This window comes from Mesoplodon mirus (genome assembly GCF_964341445.2).
Source record: "Mesoplodon mirus genome assembly, chromosome: 2".
NCBI lineage: Eukaryota > Metazoa > Chordata > Mammalia > Artiodactyla > Ziphiidae > Mesoplodon > Mesoplodon mirus.
This window is the reverse complement of record NC_138977.1, coordinates 107,836,712-107,855,450: the sequence shown is the minus strand read 5'-3', so window position 1 is coordinate 107,855,450 and position 18,739 is coordinate 107,836,712. Positions and strand designations below refer to the sequence as shown.

General features: G+C 38.9%; 1 long non-coding RNA gene across 1 annotated transcript in view; it reads right to left on the bottom strand.

Annotated features, from left to right (window-relative positions):
* Positions 1 to 7,310: 7,310 nt before the first annotated feature.
* Positions 7,311 to 18,739, bottom strand: part of LOC309814521 — a 253,767-nt gene continuing 242,338 nt past the window's right edge. The window contains exon 7 of the long non-coding RNA XR_014295715.1: positions 7,311 to 7,546. This is a non-coding gene — a long non-coding RNA (uncharacterized lncRNA). The remainder of the gene's footprint in view (positions 7,547 to 18,739) is intronic.

Genomic DNA, 18,739 nt, shown 5'->3' with positions numbered 1-18,739 from the left:
ACAAAACAATAGCAATTTATATAGCTCAAAAAATGAAATACTTAGGTATAAATCTAAAAATCATGTGCAGGGGAATTCTCTGGCTGTCCAGCAGTTAGGACTAGACACTTTCACTGCCAGGGCCCTGGGTTTGATCCCTGGTCAGGGAACTAAGATCCCAAAAGCCACACAATGCAGACAAATAAATAAATAAAATTAAACAATAAAAATAAAAATTATGTGCAGGCTTAAATCAACAAAATGCTGATGAAAGAAATCAAAGAAGACCTAAATAAAAGAGAGAGACATACTGTGTTCTCTTGAATCTCTTGGATTGTTCTCAATGGATTGGAAGACTCCAGTAGAGTTGTTAATTCTTCCCAAATTGATCTATAGATTTAATGCAATCCCAGCTGGATTTTTTTTTCTTGGTAAATACAGAAAAGATGATTCTAATATTTATATGGAAAAAGAAAGGAACTAGATTAGCCCAAACAATTTTGAAAAAGAAGAACAAAGTTGGAGGACTGATACTTCCTGTTTTTAAGACTTACTATAAAGCTACAGTAATTAAAATGAGTGGTATTGGTGAAGGGATATACACATAAATCAGTGGAACAGAACAGAGAATTCAGAAAAAGATGCACAGAATGACAGTCAATTGATATTTGACCAAAGTGAAAATGCAATAGAGAAAAGACAGTTTTCTCAACAAATGATGATGGAACAATTGGATACCCATAAGCAAAAACAAAAACAAAAAACAAACAAACAAAAAATGAACGCTGACATAAACCTCATGGCACAATACAAATAAAAATATCCAAAATGGATGATAGATAAGCTTAAGTGTAAAATATAAAACTATAAAACTTTTAAAAGAAAACATAGAAGATCTTCACGATATGGAGTTAGGCAAAACATTCTTAGATATGACACAAAAAGCATGACCCATAAAAAGAAAAAAAAGGATAAGACAAACTTCATCAACATTAAAAACTTTTGCTCTGTGAAACACACTGTTAAGAGAAGGAAAAGCCAAGCTATATGCTGGGAGAAATATTTGCAAGTCACATACATGACCAAGGACTTGTATACCCAGAATATATAAACAACTCTCAAAACTCAACAGTAATTAAATACCCAATTAAAAAATATGTGAAGGACTTGAACTATATTTCACCAAAGATGATATACAGATGGCATATAAAACAGGAAAAGATGCCCAACAACATTAACTGTTATGGAAATGGAATTGAAAACCATGATGAGATCCCACCACACCTGTTAGATTAACTAAAATAAAAAAAAATTGACAATACCAAGTGCTGATAAGATTGCAGAACAACTGGAACTGTCGTATATTGCAGGTTGGAGTGAAAAAAAACGGTACAACTGCTGTGAAAAACAGCTTTGTAGTTTTTTATAATGTTAAACATATACTTATGACCCAGCAGCTGCACTCCTAGAGAAATGAAAATTATGTTCAAATAAAAATTTGTACATGAACATTTATAGCAGCTCTATTCATAATTGCCAAAAACTGGAAACAACCCAAATGTCCTTTAACATGTCAATGGATAAAGAAATTGTGGTATAATGAAATACTGCCCAGTAATAAAAAGGAATGAATTAGTGATACATGCAACAACATGGGTGAATATTAAAGACATTATGCTACGTGAAAGAAACTAGTCTCAAACTAGTCATACTTACTGTATGACTCCTATTATATGACATTTTAGAAAAGAAAAAACAAAGATGATGGAGAAAAGATTGATGCTGGCCAGCAGATAGGGTTAGGAGGAGGCTGTGACTAAAAAGGTGGCAGCATAGGGAATTTTGATGGTGATGGACTTATTCTGTAACTGTTTGTGATGAAGGTTACAGGAATCTATATGTATGTTAAAACGCATAGAATACATACATCAAAAAAGTCAATTTTACTGGATGCTAATGTAAAAAATAAAGAAAACGAACAAAAATGTACACTTGGCATTTCAGATATAAATGAAGAAACACTACTCATAAAAAGAAAAATTATGAAACACAAGGCAGACAGAACTGAAACAATATCACACGAGTGTAAAAAATTTTTTTGGAAGAGAGTGATTAAGCAACTTGACAAAGGTCACACATTTAATAAAAGACAACAATGGGATTTGAAGATAGGTCAGTCGGCTTGAACTGCAGAAGAGCTTTATAACTGCACTACAAAGTACCTAGGTTTAGTGGGTAAGAGCATTTGGATGTGGACTCAACACGCATGCATTTGAATCCTGGTTCCACCCTTCCAGTTTGGAACCTGTTTCCTCACCTATAAAATGAAATTAATAGCAGGACTTACTCATACATCACCTGGCACATAGTAGGTGCTGAAGAAACGACAGCTATTAACCACTTAAGACGATTTCTCCACTGGTAATAGAAATAACATTGGCGCTGTGAAGAGTTTAAATCAGTACACAAGTATGCTCTCTGGCCAGTATGTTAGTTTTTCCACAAAACACAAATCCTTAGGGTTCATATTTGGTTCATTCATTAATGCAGAAAATTGAATTTAGGTCTGTTTGATACAAAACACAGTCTTCCTTTTACTTGAAACCCCACCGTCCTCTTCTCATTTGTGCTGCATACTGATCACTTCCTGAATAAATGTAAATGAATATTTTAAATTTCGATTGAGATGATATTTATCAGTATTTTATACATATAATCAAAGACAAGAAATAGTCAAGGGACTCCCCTGGTGGTCCAATGGTTAAGAATCTGCCTTCCAATGCAGGGGACGTGGGTTTGATCCCTGGTTGGGGAACTAAGATCCCACACACCGCGGGGCAACTAAGCCTGTGCGCCACAACTACTGAGCCCGCGCACAACTACTGAGCCCCCGTGCCACAACTAAGACCTGACGCAGCCAAAAAAAAAAAAAGAACACATTAAAAAATTTTTTAAAAAAGAAATAGTAGCCAAGATTAGAAACAACATTAGAGAGGGTGAGGAGCAGAGAAAAATTCTCCTGTAATAATTTTTCTGAACATAGCAACTCTGGTTAGCTCACTGCATTCATGCACTTGTGAAGCAGGAGCAGAAATTACAAGCACTCTGGCTATTATTATACATATAGATCACCTCAATTACTTTAAGTGATGTTGCTTAATACAATGGACAGCAGCTTTTTAAAACAGGCAGAGCTCTTTTCCAAGTATTGACGTCAGCAGGTCCTTGTCATTATTCCTCTCAATGGCTCAACTGCCACTAGTCACAGATGTCCCCTGCACGATGGGGACTGCTGCTTTCCACACTGCAGCATAGACACACGGAAGCCGCCCTCTACTTGGGGTTGGCGGGGGGTTGGCAGTAACCTTTGCCTCTAGCTTATTAGCTGTGTGCATCATTTCCAGTTGGAGGTGTAGGATGGTTGGGGGATGTGGTTCAGGGTGTGCTTAGGCAGGGAATCTTTTATCTCTTTCTTCATTTGTGTTTAAGAAATTCAGTGCTAGAAAGGGACAGCTTGGAAGACCTCAATGCACCTCAATTCAGCATTGGTACTGTCCCTATTCATAGTCAGAGGGCTGTCTGCCTAAATAATTTAGGTTTTAGGTGAGAATCAGAAAGCCCTTTCCCCCTATTCCAATTCATTTCCCCACAAGCCCTAACATGTTGCTAGAAATATCAAGGTTATTAAATCTGGATCAATATTTTGGCTAGATTTAACCTACTGGTCCTTTAGCAAAGTGCAAGACCTAAAGGGAAGGGACTCAGGGAAGATAAATTTTGATGAGAACTTTAATGGAGAGATAGAAAAAGAGATTAGAGGCAGCAAAGAATCATGGGCTGGGGGTCGGGGGGTTGGGGGGCAGGGCAGGACAGAGGTGGGGGAACACAGAGAAAGGAATAGAGCACAAATAAAAACAGAAGTTACTAAAAACAATTTTGCCCACTCCATCAGAAGACATTTACCTGGTCCTTCTAAAATTCAGTAATAAGAGAATGATTCAATAATTAGATATTCTCTGTGAACTATCTCATTATCACACTTTGAGTAATCTTTGTTGAACAGAGGGAAATCCTAAAGATGTTGGGTTTTAGTGATAAAGCGAGATCTATCACTTTCAAGTTGGTTGTCTTAATTTTGCCTTTATTTGCCACAGCAAGACTTGGAAAACTGTAAAACTCTGTGTTATTTTCCCCCTACTGGCTGTGTTCCCATATCCATAATGATGCTTCCGGAAAGACCAAACTTGAGTCGTGTCCCAGATGTGACCAAGTCTGGACTATTATCTAGCATCTGTATAAAATTCTCATTTTCTAAGAGAACACTTACTAAAATAGCTCTTGAAACTCCAGAAAGTCTGATTGGTTTACCCTCTGTGTTTGAAGACTCTTTTGCCCTGACTGAGATCTGTACATGCTCCGCCTTTGTGATAACTGGCCATGCCCTAGGGTCGGGTTGGGTGGAGGATGACTGTACATGCAGAAAAGAGAAATGACATCTTAATTTCCTGCAAAAATCTTTTTGTATAAACTGTGTGAACTTTGCTGAGTTTAAATAAATACTTTGAAGTCTGAGATGACTGGATTTCTCTCTGCACTGTCTAGAGTAACAGTAAACTTCCAGCAAATATCAAGTTCTCAGGATGGAGCCAGAGCCACCAGCTTCCTTAAGAAAAGGAGGGGGAGAATTCCTTCTCTACTTCACAGAAGGCTCTAATATGGATGCAGATAATGAACCATGTTATAAAGTCCCCAGTTGTACCACAGGTTCTGTTCATGATGTGGTTAACAGTATGGGCCCTGGAGTCAAATACAACCGGGTTTAAATCCCATGAGTCTCGACAAGTTATTCACTTACTCTGTCTCAGTTCTCTCCTCTGTAAGATGGAGCTAATAATACTATGTAAAGCATTGCAACCAGTTCCTGGAGCATAGTAATGGCTAACTAAATGGTAGATGTTATTATTGCCATTATTGTTGCACTTGATGTTTGTTATCACTGACATAATTATTATTCCTTAAATGGACATCTCTTTTTGATGTGCTCCACAGAGTTGGAGCCACTCCACCAACAGGGTGGGTGGAGAACTAAAATATCACTCTAAATCACCTAGGGCCAAGACAGCAATTGGGTTTTCAGCTCAATGTACTGACTAGTTGATAGTGGCTTCATGGAAGGCTGTGTGGACAAGAATTCTAAGGCTGCTGATGAGATCACTAGAGTGCCATGATTGATTATCAGTGACTTCCATGAGCATGAGAGGGAGAAAGGCAATACTTTGCTTATTTGCCAACCCTGGCCTAGGCGCTGTGGGTCGTGGCTCAGATTCTTTCAGCTCCTCTGAAATACTGCAGAAAAATACAAACATTCTCCTTCCTGGTTACTACAGTTCTAACACTCTTGATGTTGAAAAGAGGGTTTTTTTAAAATTAATTAAGTTATTTATTTATTTTGGGCTGTGTTGGGTCTTCGTTGCTGCGTGTGGGCTTTCTCTAGTTGTGGCAGGCAGGGGCTCCTCTTTGTTGCGGTGCACGGGCTTCTCATTGTGGTGGCTTCCCTTGTTGCAGAGCACGGGCTCTAGGTGCGCAGCCTTCAGTAGTTGCAGCACATGGGCTCAGTAGTTGTGGCTCATGGGCTGTAGAACGCAGGCTCAGTAGTTGTGGCGCACAGGCTTAGTTGCTCTGCAGTATGTGGGATCTTCCCGGACCAGGGCTCGAACCTGTGTTCCCTGGGTTGGCAGGCGGATTCTTAACCACTGCACCACCAGGGAGGCCCGTGAAAAGAGATTCTTATTGGTAACAAGCTATAACCCAGTTCAAGACCAAACAGTGAAAAAAATTTTTTTTAAATTTTGTTTAGAGTTTCATTGCTTCCTTCTGGGAAAACTATTTGGCTATTAGACATCATAATCCTAGTAACATGGTGGTCTTCTCTTCCCCAATAATGACGTTAATGGCTTATATTTTCAGAGCATTTAATTTGTAAAATGCTCTTGCATCCATTAGGACACTTTATACTCAACAATTTGGCATATGGTAAGCACAAAAGGAAGTGAAGGCAAACTGGTGTGGGTATTTCTTAAGACTCATTTCAAGTTCATTGATGATTCCAGCACATATGTTTTGTTTCCAAAGTGCTGGTGTTTCACTTCCAGGGTAATGGTATCTGCCTCTTGCTGTAAGCCTCCTTCTGGTTTCTTGACTCCTTAATTTATTTTCCTTTCATTTATGATTCTTCCCCACGTAATACATGTTTGTGTATTGTTAAAATATTGCCCTCATGTTGTGCAGCATGCCCAAGTATTTCCTCAATGAGTCACTTATGGATCACAGGTCCAATTCTGTTCTCAAGACAAAATGCCAAGGCTAAGATTAGTTCCAGTTTTATATTAATGACTGTTGATTCTTAAGGCTCAGAAACCTCCAGTTGCTGCACAGATACCAAAATGGTCAAATGGTGGCCTGTGTGGAAGGCAGGCTCTCACTCCTTTCCTGTACTAAAGGGTTATTTTCCTGCCCTAGATAGCTTCTACTTCAGAAGCATAATCCATTCTCTCCCACTCATCCAGTCTCAAGAGATCTGAAACTATTCTGCAATAAAAGATGTGTAAGGTTGACCCTCCCTGCCCACGCTGCTCTCTTCTCAAATGGGTTGAGTCAGTATTTCCTTTTTCTCTAATTCAGCAATGGGCCAGCTGGTTTTGTCTGATAGATTAATACCCAATTAAATGACCTTCTCCGAACTTCATCTAACCAAGAAAAAGACAGAGTTAAGCAATGATTTAATTAATGGAATCAAAGAAGACTGGTAAGGTAGATAAATTCAGACCCTAAAACCTCTTTCCGCCATAGCAATATTTTGGGAAGTTTCCATAGTACAGTGATTTGTTTCTATTATAAAACTTTAAATTATACAATAGGGGAACTATGTATTGTCCTCCATTAATTGTATGGCAACCTAGATGGGTCAAAATTCCTTAGAAGAAGAAATAAAAAATATTATTTATTGTTTATATGACTTCAAAGCTCAATAAGAACAACAAAAAACTATTAAGACCCCACGGCCCTATATCTGTTATATAATTGTTTTCACTGAATTAGGGCTTGGTATTATATCTTAGGTATACATTAAAAGGTGCCACAAGAAACAACCATATGAAATCTAATTTTGCATTTAATGTGGGGATATAATTTGAATACATTTTTCACCGTAACTCAGTGTGTGTCTTAGGAAGCTCTCAGAAAGATGCATGTTTCAACTTCAGTATGAAACAATAATATATAGTCCAAGTTAAAAAATGGCCTAAACAATACAGACGTGTAATATCTCATTAACAAGAAGACTAGAGAGAGGTGACTGCTGGTACTGATGTAGCTGTTCATTGATGTCATCAAAGACAGTATTTTTCTTTCTATTTTTCTGCCCTACCATTTTTGGCTGTTGTCTTTCCAATCTAATGCTTTGTACCTCATGTCACGTGGTGGCAGCCACAGGACCAGGCCATATATCCACATTCAGGTCAGGAAGAAAGAGAGGGATGGGTCAGCAAGTTCTTTTCTCCCTATCCATCTGAAAAGAGAGCAAAAGCTTTTTCAGAATGAATCGACTTATATCTCATTGGCATTTCTGGATCACATGACCCCCCAACAAAATCAGAGTCATGTTAACCAATTATCATAGCTATAACAATATATTTTCCCTGGCCCATTTTTTAGAACAATCCTTATGGGCAACCTTAAGTCTAAGGAATTGAGAAAAGTTTAAGTCATGGCCCCTGCTTTCTTTCTATAAGTTTAGCCTCTAGTTGAGAGGCAATTCATATATGAAAAATTAAATAATTGTGATACAATAATAATAATAATAGGTACACAGGCATTCATCATGAAATATAAGTGAATGGCCTAGATACTAAATGTTGAAGGATCCCACTATGGTTTGGGATGAACAGGATAGGTTTTATTTTTATTTTATTTATTTATTTTTAAAAATATTTATTTATTTATTTGGCTATGCTGGGTCTTAGTTGCAGCATGCGGGATCTTCGTTGCAGCATGAGGGATCTTTAGTTGCAGTATGCGGGATCTTTAGTTGCGGCATGTGGGATCTTCACTTGCGGCATGCAAACTCTTCGTTGCGGCGTGCAAACTCTTAGTTGCGGCATGTGGAATCTAGTTCCCTGACCAGGGATCGAACCTGGACCCCCTGCACTGGGAGCATGGATTCTTATCCACTGGACCACCAGGGAAGTCCACCAAGATAGGTTTTAAAGAGTAGGAAGGGTTTAATGTAAACCTTACAAAGGAGTTTAAGATATAATTAAATGTCTTCTTTTGCTATTAAGCCCCAGAACTACATGTATTCTGACCTAATTTTTATTTCTACAAATCTTCCCATCTTCTTCAATAGAGTCAATTTTGGACTTTAGTAATTTTTTGAGGACCCATGGCCCATCAGCTACTTGAAAATCAGGAGTCTAGTAATAAGGTAAAATAGCATGAACAGGAAAAGTAGGTAGCTGATGTAATGAACTAATGAATACGTATATCTATAGGGCAAAGGAATTGGAAGACCTTAGTGGAGGGAGGAGAGTAGGGAATTTGAATCCTGAGGACATGGAGTCCAGTTCCAGCTGACATTTCCTAGCTGTGTAATCTTGAGAAAACTGCTTAACCTCTTAAGCTTTGTACTTTCTCATTTATAAAATAATGATGGTAACTTACTCCCCATTGACTTGCAGAGATTATATAAGCTAATATCCTAGGAAGTGCTGTGTAAACTTTAAAAATGAGGTACAAAGTATTATTTAAAAGTGATACTCATTTCAGTAATAGACTTCTTCATATAGATTTGATTACTATCACTCTATCAAAATGCCCATCTGACAACTAGGTTCAGTTCACACTTGGTTTTGGCGGATCAAAGCTGACAAGTCCACTTGGTCGGGGCTAGTAAGCATAAAAGGGCCTCTGAAATAGGAAGCAAATATCAGGCATTCTGGTTGGCTGACTCCTTTCTAAGGCTTGTCAGCTTAGAGAAAATTCTCAGATGTCAGGATCAGTGGGATTCATTCCACATGTGTACATAATACTAGCTCAAGTAGAGTTCACCCCCATGTTAAAAGTGGGGTTATAATGGGGCAAGATCTTACCTTTCCATTTTGAGAAAGCGTGACATCACATCTGTGAAAATACTATGAACCTCTGGAGAAAGGTTTTAGGATACGGATAACATGGTGATGATGTTCAACAGTGGTTCAATCTTGATTTGCTAGATTGTTCATGGAAAACTTGAAATGATTTTGGAAAAAGTAATGAGCACCCTGTAGCTCTCACACTCCTAGCCTCCTGAAATAACTAACGGAAATTAGAAAATAGTCCGATCATATACAATAAAGAAACCACAGCATGGAGCACTAAATACTAGATAGGATACAGGAATTTTCTTCTAATCCTAATGCTATAAATGTGCAATAAAGGGAAGAATAACACACAGTGAGTTTAAAATAGAACTGAGAAGGTCCCATTCATTCTATTTTAGTAAAATTCAATGAAGTACACACTGGGTTTCCAAAACTGTTGTAATGAATGTTACATGGAAACTCATGGGTACCCATCTCATTGGACCCACCCCATTGGACCAGGGGAAATGTTAATATTGCAGACCATGACAGGCTGTATCCAACTACATGCCTAGCATGCTTGACTGGCTGTTACAGTCTTAGGGCTCAGTGTCAAATTCCAGACATGGTACTCATTCTCATTATTGTCTGTTGACCTGATACTTAGCTGGAATAAAAGACTTTAAACAAGTAGTCCAGATGGGAGACTGACACCGATAATGTTGTAGAATAATCATTTCAATAAATCTTAAGTGCATTTAAACCACTGTTTTCTTGGACATCCTAAAATGTACAATGCTGTTTCTGGGAAATAAAATAAAATTCTACGTTTATTGCATTGCTCTGTGACGCCCTTCATGGAATAATAATTCTCTAGGGACCTTGCGGGAATAAGATTAACACATTCTTAGGGACTTCCTAGATGCCCAGATCTTACCTATAGCAACTGATTTAATCCTCATAGCCAGTCCAAAGAGTAGTCATTATTATCATTTTTCCATAGATAAAGTGAAACCTGGGTAGGTTAACCAATTGACTCAAAACCACTAAGAGACAGAGCTGGGATTCTAAGTAGAACTCACCAATTACACAGTCCCGTCTCTTCAATGATTTTGAAAATTGTTCTTTTTCCACCATAGCATATGTCTCTGGAGGGATTATTAATAATGCTTAAATGTATATATTGTTGCCATCCATATGACTGCAATGCCTAGGAAACAGGGTTAGGAGGAATTCTGGCCAACTGGATTTTCTAATTAACTGAAAGTTTAATGTTTTCTTTAAAAATTTTGTTGACACAGTTCCTGAAATGGCCCATCCCTCTTCCTTGGCTTAGCAAAATACCGTGTTTAAAAGTAACCTTTTCTCTGATCATGTCATAGTCTTGACCAGATCTCTGCTCAAATGTCACCTAATCAGACAGCCTGCCTATGACCACCCTTGATTAAAAAAAAAATCACTCCACATTCTCCCCTCACTCTATCACCTTTGTACTGCTTTACTTTTTTCCTCATAGCACTTATCACTAATTGATATGTTACATATTTGCTTTTAGAATGTATTTTTTACTTTTACTTTTTACTTTCACAAATGTTTTGTTTACTTTTTAAATGTAGAATGTTTACCTTAGAATGTAAGCTTCATGAAAAAGCTTCCATTTATTATATCCAGAGTTGTTTCTCCATGGCCTAGAACAGTGCCTGAAATGTAGTAGGTACTCAATGTTTACTGAATAAATGAATGAATGAATGAGTGAATAAATGAACTCAATTATATATCAGTTCTAACCATTCAGTCTTGTTGCCACAAGTAGATTGGGCTGAATCTGTGTGTGTGTGAGACACCCTGTCACCCTTTATTTGGCACCAAGGAATGGGGTTATTTATAATAAAGCTGTTGCCACATTATTTGACTCTTCCTCATACAAATAGACACAGGGCAGCAATTTAAGGCTCTGGTCACTTGGAACTGATCCATCAAAGTTGTCCTATAATTTGAAGAAAAGGATTGGTATCTTATGTGCTCCGTGTTTTACACTCTGCAATCTTTTATGCTGAGTGTGCACCATGTAAACACATTCATTCCTTAACAAAGGACATAAATGTTGAAAACGACTCAATTTTAAAGAAATCAGGTTCCAATTTTCTTAATGTTCTCTACAGAGAAGATCCCTGAAAGTGGAGTATCCTTAGAGAAGGCAACCATTTGCAGATTATTTTCTCGTATCCTTTCTGAAATGCTGTTGCCAGCACAATCACTACCTTGCTATATATGACCCTGGTCAAGTGTCTTTTTACTCCCTCTTGCTTAAAAAAGGTAATCTGCATGCTGTTTGTGGAAGACAGTGAAGATGACTGAATATTAGGGGATGGAGAAAGACTTATTCTGAATAGTACTACAGATATTTGGCAGCTGAAACAAGGATATTCCTTTCAGTAGTGAATTAAGTGAATGGAGCTGTCATAGCAAACATGTATGTGTCTTTTGGGTATAAAAACGGCCCCAACTGCTATGTTTTCTATCACTGTCTTCAGGGTGCAAGTCCAATGTATTTGGAAGCATTGATGAACCTTCAGGCTGTCTGAAAACTTTCATGAAAACCTTACTATGAGAGCCAACATCATGAGAGGGAGTCAAGAGGTGGTTAAGAGCTTGGGCTCTGGAGCCAGATTGCCTTGTGCTTCAATCCTCGGTCTGTCACTTACTGACTGGGTGACATTGGCCAACCATCACTGTACATAGAAGTTGGCTCATGGCACTCTCCTACTCAAACCACTTTAATGGCTCTCCGAGTCTATATGGCTGTGCCCTGCTTCTCTCTCAGACTGCTTTGTGGGCTACTTTGTGGGCCACTCCTCCTCTTTGTTGTGCTTCAGCCTCAGGGATCTTCTTACTGGGCCCATCTCAGGGCATCTGTACTTGCTAGTCCTTAACTTAGAATGCTCGTCCCCCACATATTCTGAAGGCCTGCTCTCTCACTTCCTTAGGGCCTCTGCTCAACTCTTACCTCTTCAGAGATGCTGTGTTAGAACAGCTTCCAAAACACCAATTCCCTTTCATTCTCTACTTCCTACCCGTATCTGTTCTTCTTCATAACACTTATCATCCCTGAGCTTCTATTTTAAAATTCACTCTTCATTGTCTGTGCTGCACTCCACCTCATCCCAACCCTAAATGTAAGCACATGAGGTTATGAACGTTGTCTTGTCCACTGTGGAACTCCAAGGTCTTGAATAGTGCCTAGCACACACTAGGTGCTCAATAAATATTTGCTGAAAGCAAGAATCTATACCTGATGTAAATTGTGTCCATGAGAGTCTCCTTCTCATTGATTTGGAATTGGGCCCAAAGAGACTATGTCAGCAGCAGGTGCTACAACTATAAAGTCTTATAGTATCAAAAGTTGAGACTCAAATATCAGGAAAACAATTACAGGTCACTCTGTAAAGAAAAAAGTAGGCTCAGGAAGAGAGAGAGACAGAGATGTCGATCCTCCCATTTCCAAGACTCTAATCCTACTAATTCTCTTTGCTTAGGAGACGAGTGCATTTCTGTTTCTTGCAACCAAATGATCCCTGACTAATTCAAGAGTGAAATAAGTTGACTTTTCTTAAGAGCTTTTGAGGTCCTAGAGGGCAGAGGAAGTGCTGGTGTGCCTTTTTATACTTGAATCTCCAGAGCCTACTACAATTATTTCTAGTACATATATGATAATTAACAAATAAAAAATTTTCAATTTGGAACTTAATTCCAATAACACAGATGCCAATGATCCCTAGTTTACCCTCCTAAGACTGTATTTCTCTTTTCTACTTCCTTTGGATGCCTTTCCATTACCCAGCTCCTCTCAGGCCCTCACTGAATATTCTGCTCAGCATCCTTGTATGGGACACATAAAAAGTTATTCAAAAACAAAATCCTCTCCACACCAGGCACATAGTAAATTCTGGTGAAGTTTCTGGATGTTCTATGTCAAAACATGAATGTCTGTTGCCTCCAAGGGGCCAGTTCCATCATCTTTAATAGTGTGGTAGGTTTTGTGAATTTACATCTTCAAAGAGTTGACTTTATTTTGTGGTTGCTGATCTTTTTATCTTGAACCAGAAATATGGTTTTAGCACCAACCAGTGAATTGAAAATTCTGCTCTAAAGTAGCAGAAAACAGTTATTTTACAGGAGAAAATTGGGGCTTGCAGTGGAACATTTAATTGTAACCATCACAAGTATTGTCCTATTCAGTAGTCTAATCCATACTTGAATCCATGATTCCACCCCTTCATCTTATCTACCTTTATCAGAGTCCTCCCCAAGACTGAGTTTTATTTTGATGAGTTTTTGGTTTCATCACGCATCCTGTGATGCAACCTGTCCTGTTTCCCATCAAAGACCCCTTCTGCTGATAATACTCCTGGTTTTCCTTTCATCATCCTATTGGCTTAATGGTATTATCTTTTTACCAAAGATGGAATCTCTTTAATCTTTGCATTAGTACTTTTTCAATTCTTGCATAAGCTGCCATTTAAATATCATAGTTTATATTTTTTGGATAAAGTAACTATTCACAGTGATTGTGAAATTAGTTACCCATATTTTGGTCTTTTATGTATCACTCCTTAATTGATGCCCTCTCCTCTCATCACCACCCCTTCTTCTGGGTTCACTGCAATTACTGACTGAGAAATCTTTCTCTGAGTAGGATAAAAAGGAGAAAATTGATATTGCTCTAGAGTTTTTTATACCCTGACAAATCACAGTCACAATTTAGAATGCTATCTTATATTAGATTGATTTTCAGGGCCAGTTACCCACACTAGGTGAAAACTAGGACAAGAACACACTAATTCAACCATTTGAAGATTGAATCCATTGTTTCTACTTGTCACTTTCAAGAGCTATTTGACCCAAGTTGGACTTAATTCAATTACAAAAGTGACAAGATAATTCAATTACAAAAGTGACAAGACTTACAGTGTGAGGGGAAAGGGGTTTCTACTTCCCAGGTAATAGGAACAAAAGCTCAAACTAGAGTTGTGCTATGTGTAGGCTATGATTTTGAAACCCTGAGACATGACTAAGGGATGCAGCGCCACTTTCTTTGGTGCTCCCCTGCTGGAAGAAGCCCAGGTTGAAACACTTCTGCCTTCTTAGCCCAATGAACATGCAGTATTATGATTCTGTTCAGCTCTGGATCAACATTCTTATGTTTAGAACTATCTTGCTATCCCATATGAATATGGGTGTGGACCTTCAGCAGCTGATCTGTAGGCATATAGGCAATTTTGGTTTCCCCTAGTAAGGTGACCCATCCCTGTTGAATTCTAGGAGGTTAGGAATCTGTAGGACGTTTAGAAGAGAATCCCAAAATGAAGGATTCCCGGTTTGAGGAACTGGCTGTTGTGAGGTCTCATGGGAGTTGAAGTGGTGATTCAAAAATGTCATAATTTATAGGGGCATCTGAAGCGTTATCAGCACAGCATCTATAGTCATGTGACTTCAGCAAGGCCAATCAGTCCGTCTGTGGAATTTTAAAAAATCAGAGCTGAGGAAAGGAGGCCAGTCTCTCTCAGGTGGCAGAAGCTATAAGAAAGGAGATTTGGATGATTATCAATAGTCATGCTTCCCACTACAAAGGAAAAGCTGGTTCATTGTCAGAAAAATCTAAACTGACCCAGAGAGAGACCAGAGACAAGGATGATGCATTCCAGTCCCTGGTTCCACTGTCCCTGAGGTCCAGGGGCACCTCTCCTACTTCCAGTTTGTTGTTCAACTATTTCTTTGATTATATATAATATCCTCAGAAACCTTCCAATAAACTCCTTTCTGGACTAAGTTAGTTCCAGTTGGGGTTTTGCTCATTTGTACTCGAGTCCTAATTATATATATACGCTTGGGAATTCAAAATCATACATCAGTCAGGCCATTCTAATGGCATCTGCAACAAGGGGTGGTTTGCAGTTAGTCCTGTTATAAATTTTTCTCAATTTGCTAACCATAATTAAGGGTGCTATAGGCAGGAATCACAGTTTTTCTGGTTCTGTGTTAAGGGCTGGAGTGCAGTTTTCAACAGGAAGTTTCCAGATTAGCTCCTGTATACTTTGATCACCTGTTCATCAAGAGATTCTCATGGCCTCCCTTCTACTGACTGAATACAAATGGCCACTGGAGGGAGGAGAATGGGTAGAGCCAAACCTTCAGTGTTCCTCTAAATGCTTCAACCTTTTCTCCCTTCTTGCCCATGAGACTACATTTTAAATATGGCTTTAACTTTCAAATGTAAGAAATACTCTCCTTGGACCCTTTAGAATATATGCCTCCTAATTTTATAAATTTAAATCCCATTGATGGCTGGTGATGTTAAACCATTTCAGTTCCCACTACACATATTTCTGGAGCATTCCATAGGCCAGAATGTTTTCAGCTCTTGGCATACCCATTTCTATTCCTTCTAACTTTCCAACTTGTCCTGCACAGTGCTTGATGCAGTCAGCTCTTACAAATGGATTGCTGAGTGAATAAGCAAGCCTGCAAGTGTTGAAGAAAAGTTGTGAGTTGATTAATCCTTCTCTTCCACTAGGTGGTGCTGGTTAATATGTCGTATGCCTTGAAATGTTTTTTGTTTTGTTTTGTTTTAACATCTTTATTGGAGTATAATTGCTTTACAAGGGTGTGTTAGTTTCTGCTTTATAACAAAGTGAATCAGTTATACATATACATATGTTCCCATATCTCTTCCCTCTTGCATCTCCCTCCCACCCTCCCTATCCCACCCCTCTAGGTGGTCACAAAGCACCAAGCTGATCTCCTTGTGCTATGTGGCTGCTTCCCACTAGCTATTTTACGGTTGGCAGTGTATATATGTCCATGCCACTCTCTCACTTCGTCCCAGCTTACCCTCCCCCTTCCCTGTGTCCTCAAGTCCATTCTCTAGTAGGTCTGTGTCTTTATTCCCGTCTTGCCCCTAGGTTCTTCATGACCTTTTTTTTTCCCCTTAGATTCCATATATATGTGTTAGCATACAGTATTTGTTTTTCTCTTTCTGACTTACTTCACTCTGTATGATAGACTCTAGTTCCATCCACCTCACTACAAATAACTCAATTTCGTTTCTTTTTATGGCTGAGTAATATTCCATTGTATATATGTGCCACATCTTCTTTATCCATTCATCTGTTGATGGACACTTAGGTTGCTTCCATGTCCTGGCTATTGTAAATAGAGCTGCAATGAACATTTTGGTACATGACTCTTTTTGAATTACAAAAAAACAAACAACCCAATCCAAAAATGGGCAGAAGACCTAAATAGACATTTCTCCAAAGAAGATATACAGATTGCCAACAAACACATGAAAGAATGCTCAACATCATTAATCATTAGAGAAATGCAAATCAAAACTACAATGAGATATCATCTCACACCAGTCAGAATGGCCATCATCAAAAAATCTAGAAACAATAAATGCTGGAGAGGGTGTGGAGAAAAGGGAACCCTCTTGCACTGTTGGTGGGAATGTAAATTGATACAGCCACTATGGAGAACAGTATGGAGGTTCCTTAATAAACTATAAATAGAACTACTATACGACCCAGCAATCCCACGGACAGGGCATATACCCTGAGAAAACCTTGCAGTGTTTTAAAGGCCTCAATCTGTCACCATTTGGTTGGCAGTAGGGCTTAAAGGGAGGCAGTGAGTTTATTTGTCCAAGCCAGGAACTTCTGAGTCTTCACTGGGCCTTTTCCTCTAACTAGGTGTGTGGGCTTCTTAATTTCCTATTCTTAAATATGGTGAATGGCCCTTTACCTAGCTGTGTCAGAGGATGTGGTGAGATGTTCTGCTCTCTCTTGACACTTCTCAGAGGCCCATTTTCCTGGAGTCTGGGGACACAGCTTTAGAAGACCTAAATGGGAAAGGGGTTGTTTGGCTAAGAGAGTAAAGACATAGGCTTTAGTGACTAGTACTGGACACCTCACTATTACCTTGACCACTGGCCATTAGCATTTGGTCCCAGGACTATTGGTGACCCCAAGGATCTCTGTTTTTGCCCATGATATTGCAATTTAGATGTGACTTTTACTTTCAAAATGTAAAAAATACTCTCCTAGTATTGTTTAGAATATACTTACAAAGGGAGCTTTTAAAGAACTCTTGTTCGGGCAGGACAACGTCTAATGTAGTAGTGTTCTGCTTATCAGGCATCATCAGGAAGAGAGGTGTTGCATATAAGCAAATTTTCCAGATATCCAAACCTTATTCCTCTCCATGCTAGATCTTTTGAAATTTTTGCAGCGTTGGAATACATAAAAATAGTCCCAAAATATATTGTGCATGCTGTGCTTTCTTAAGCATAATATGCTAAATTTATTTAGTAACTCAATCATCTCATTGAGTTAGGTATGTATGTATGTATTTTCTAAAAGCTGTTTTATAGTCTAGTATTTCTGCCCTGAAAAATGAGCTAAATGCTTCTATCATTCTTCCTTCCTTCCTAAGCATACTCTACTCTTTCTTCCATTTTTCAAATTTTCAATCAATGGCACATCCTAAGCTGGATATCAGATTGGCAGGCTGCTCAGTGTGGGTTAACATCGGTGATATCCTCCTCAACTGAAGTTCTGCATACTATTATCTTTGGACAGAGGACCCCACTCCCTTCCTGCCTTCCATGGGGTCCTCTGGACTCCTGAACATCTCAAACTCTAGGAACAGTTTCCTAGCCAATTCTCCAATAGGAGACCTCACTCTGGGCACAGTCACTCTCTGAATGCCTCCTTCCTATCCATAATCTGTAACGGAAAACAGTTTTGTTAAAGACACCAAGGATATAACACTAACATAATAAAATAGGGAAGGGAGGGTGGATATCTACAGAAGTCAGAGCCACAGTGGTAGGCTCTTACCAAAAAATGAGACTCAAGAAAAGAGAAATAGCACACAGGACATCTTTATTCAGAAGAACAGAAATCCAGTTCAAACTCTCTTAAACTCAAATATTCACCAACAGAAAAGGGTCTAGAAAACTTCAGAAGAAGATGGCTACAAGGGTTCAAATAGCTTCTAAGACATGATTGCTCTACATCTCTGCCGTGCTTGCCTTTGCCTTGGCTCCATGCCCAAACCTGTCTTCTCCATTCATGGTTCCCAGCAGATCCAGGCTTATACCCACCTGGCTTCCAGACAAATGGAAAGAGAGTTTTCTCTTTCCAATAATTCCCACAAGCATCCCAGAATTGACTCTCACTGGCTGGGCTTAGGTCACATGGCTCCTGAAAGTCAATTATTATGACTGAAAGCCTGCAATATACTGATTGGCCAGATCTATCTCTAGAGATTAGAGGAATGGGTCAGACAACCATAACCACATGGACCTAGAATTTAGAGTCTGAGTGTAGTTATTCCCCAAAGGAAACACCATTGTATTGTTACCAGTATACGTGTGAGTGGATGCTGGGAAGATAAAACCAAGAGATTTGTGCTAAAGAAGCTAATGGAGCTGAACAAGTAAAGCCAGGAGGCCAATTACTAACTCCTATTATGATTCAAAGAAATCCTACCACATACCAGCCATGTCCTCCCACTGGGTGCCTACCTACTATACAACCTTCATCTTTAAGGTTCTCATCTCACCCCCATCTGCTTTCAGG